Genomic DNA, 3,682 nt, shown 5'->3' with positions numbered 1-3,682 from the left:
CCCCCAAAGAAATATGGGGGCTCGACATTAAGGATGTTCAATGCTTTAGTATAGCCTTGAGATTAACCTGGCTTTTGCTTGTATGTGATCAACGTGGCATGCCTTGGAAGGACACTCCCACACAGTGCGATCATATTCACTTAGATTTGTTTGCGGCATGCTGATCTATTTATATTGGGGGCAAAAAATGACTCTTTTCTTGGAAGAATAAATGATTGGATGGAAGATTGCGACATATGTGGGCCTTGATCTCTTCGGCCTTGCCACAAGAAGGAAGCAATCAGTTAGCTTGGCGACGTCCATTGCCAACTGGATGGAAGTTCTTCATAGTATCACTTCCGAGAATGCACTTGATCAATTTCTTTTGCTATGGAGAAAGGTTCAAGTAGCATACTACCTTTGCTCTAGATTCGGGTAATGGATCTACGATGCCAATGAGAGTTATTCGTTAAGTGTACTTATGATATTCAATTCATGGGGCAACATGACAATGATTGGGACCTTGATCATGCTAGCTTAGCGTCGAGGCTCGACTCAGAAGAAGAATCGGGTGGGTAGTGGCACCATGTAAGAGCACAGGTCTAGGCAACAAGTTTAGGCCATAGAAGCATTGGGAGACTCCTTGTGATGTGTTACAAATCTCCTATCAACCTTTGAAGATGAGCTGTGGGATCTTGATTTAGGAGAAGTTTCCACCAGGAAAGAAATACTGAAACCTTCCTCTAAATGATCAGTTGACCTGACCAACAAGAACATTTAAAGAAAATAATGTCATTGCAAGTTTTTCACGGAACTAAAAGGGTAGCATCATTCACATGGTTGCAATTTTGTGAGAAGAATTACCAATCCACCAGTGGGCAATCAAGTTGAAACTATCAACACCATTAATTTGATCCAGACTTCGAAGGAAACATCACAATCAAAACATAAATGAGAGTATGTTTCTCTACCACAACAGAACATGCAAGATAGATTAGGCACATTCGGCCTTTTAACCAAATTATCTCTAGTGGAAAATTTGTTGTTGTCCAATAACCACAAAAACAATGTGAATTTTCGATGGCAGAACCAGTTTCTAGATGCAACTCATATGAACTGGGACAATTCCTCTAAAATAACCAAACTATACAAAGAACTGATAGGATAAACCTCATTGGACTCAAGTAGCCACACAAGAGCACCTTCATCATCGGAGAAACAAGATTGGGAAATGCTAAGCAAGTCATGCCCTTTATCCATGAGCTTTTTGAAGGAAATATGCCCTAGATGCAAGAATAAAGTTGTTATTTATATTTCCTTATATCATGATAAATGTTTATTATTCATGCTAGAATTGTATTAACCGGAAACTTAGTACATGTGTGAATACATAGACAAACAGAGTGTCCCTAGTATGCCTCTATTTGACTAGCTCGTTAATTAAAGATGGTTAAGTTTCCTAGCCATAGACATGTGTTATCATTTGATGAACGGGGTCACATCATTAGAGAATGATGTGATGGACAAGACCCATTCGTTAGCTTAGCATAATGATCGGTTAGTTTTATTGCTATTGCTTTCTTCATGACTTATACATGTTCCTCATACTATGAAATTATGCAACTCCTGAATACCGGAGGAACACCTTGTGTGCTATCAAACGTCAAAACGTAACTGGGCGATTATAAAGATGCTCTACATGTGTCTCCGATGGTATTTGTTGAGTTGGCATAGATCGAGATTGGGATTTTCACTCCGTGTGTCGGAGAGGTATCTCTGGGCCCTCTCGGTAATGCACATCACTATGAGCCTTGCAAGCAATGTGACTAATGAGTTAGTCACAGGATGATGCATTACGGAATGAGTAAAGAGACTTTCCGGTAACGAGATTGAACTAGGTATGATGATACTGACGATCGAATCTCGGGCAAGTAACATACCGATGACAGAGGGAACAACGTATGTTGTTATGCGGTTTGACCGATAAAGATCTTCGTAGAATATGTAGGAGCCAATATGAGCATCCATGTTCCGCCATTGGTTATTGACCGGAGATGTGTCTCGGTCATGTCTACATAGTTCTCGAACCTGTAGGGTCCGCATGCTTAACGTTCGATGACAATTTGTATTATGAGTTATGTGATTTGATGAACCGAAGTTTGTTCAGAGTCCCGGATGAGATCACGGACATGACGAGGAGTCTCGAAATGGTCGAGAGGTAAAGATTCATATATTGGAAGGTTGCATTTGGACATCGGAATGGTTCCGAGTGATTCGGGCATTTTTTCCGGAGTACCGGGAGGTTACCGGAACCCCCGGGAGAAGTTATGGGCCTTATGGGCCATAAGAGGGAAGCACACCAGCCCACAAGAGGCTGGTGCCCCCGCTGGGCAGGAGACAGATTAGGACTCCACACTTTTGCATGCCCCCCTAGGGCCGGCTGCCTCTCCCTCTCCCTCCTTTATATACAGAGGCAAGGGGCACCCCATAGACACACAAGTTGATCTTTAGCCGTGTGCGGTGCCTCCTTCCACAGTTTTCCACCTCGGTCATATTGTCGTAGTGCTTAGGCGAAGCCTTGCGTCGGCAACTTCATCATCACCGTCACCACGTCGTCGTGCTGACGAAACTCTCCCTCAGCCTCAACTGGATCAAGAGTTCTAGGGACGTCACCGAGCTGAACATGTGCAGATCGCGGAGGTGCCGTGCATTCGGTACTTGATCGGTTGGATCGCGAACACGTTCGACTATATCAACCGCGTTACTAAACGCTTCTGCTTTCGGTCTACGAGGGTACGTAGACACACTCGCCCCTCTCGTTGCTATGCAGCTCCTAGATAGATCTTGCGTGATTGTAGGTAAAATTTTGAAATACTGCGTTCCCCAACACTTTTGGTCAAAGCACCTCCTAAAGGAGATTTTAAGGATGGATCCAGTCCATACATCAACAATAGTAAGGTTATGCTCATTACGAATGGTGTACAAGTGCCAAAATTGGGTAGATAGCCTAGCACAACCAAGCCAAAGATCTTCCAAAATTTTAATCTTCTTAACATTGCCTCCTTTCTAGTGATACCCAATTTTTGTAGCCTTAGTATCCCACAAAACCCATTTTCAGAAGGAGGAGAGTTCAATGTTATTAGGGCAGACAAATATATTAGTAGATTTAGTCTTATACTTCAAATCAGTAATTTGTTTCCAGAGCTTATTATCATCATGTTGATGGCTTTTAACCCAAGATCCTGAAAGGTAGATATTAACTTCAGAAAGATTAGGTAGGCCTAAAACCCAAATTCTTTTACAATGCAAAGGAGATCCTAATGGGAAAGGTGATATTTGTGATGTCCATCATAATTATCCAAATACCAGTGTGCCACCCGGGAATCAATCAGAAAGAAGTACCATTTAGGTTATGTAATCACTTATCATATAGGTAGGGATGCTAGCCATACGGCGATGGATCAAAGTCAGTCTACCACTATGGGCTAGTAGTTTTCCTCTATGGCCAACAACTCTTTTGATGATCTTATCAACAATAGGTTGAAGATCTTCTTTCCTATTTTTAGAGTGGTGAAAGGGAAAGCCAAGATACTTGTTAGGAAGAGAGCTAATCTTACAAGACAAGGTTTGGGAGCCGATTTATGAGAGTCATCTCCAAGTGAAAGTTCTAGACAATTTTATCCACATTTGAAGCCATCATAAG

This window comes from Triticum dicoccoides, chromosome 7A (assembly GCF_002162155.2).
Source record: "Triticum dicoccoides isolate Atlit2015 ecotype Zavitan chromosome 7A, WEW_v2.0, whole genome shotgun sequence".
Lineage (NCBI taxonomy): Eukaryota > Viridiplantae > Streptophyta > Magnoliopsida > Poales > Poaceae > Triticum > Triticum dicoccoides.
Note: the sequence above shows the minus strand (reverse complement) of the source record.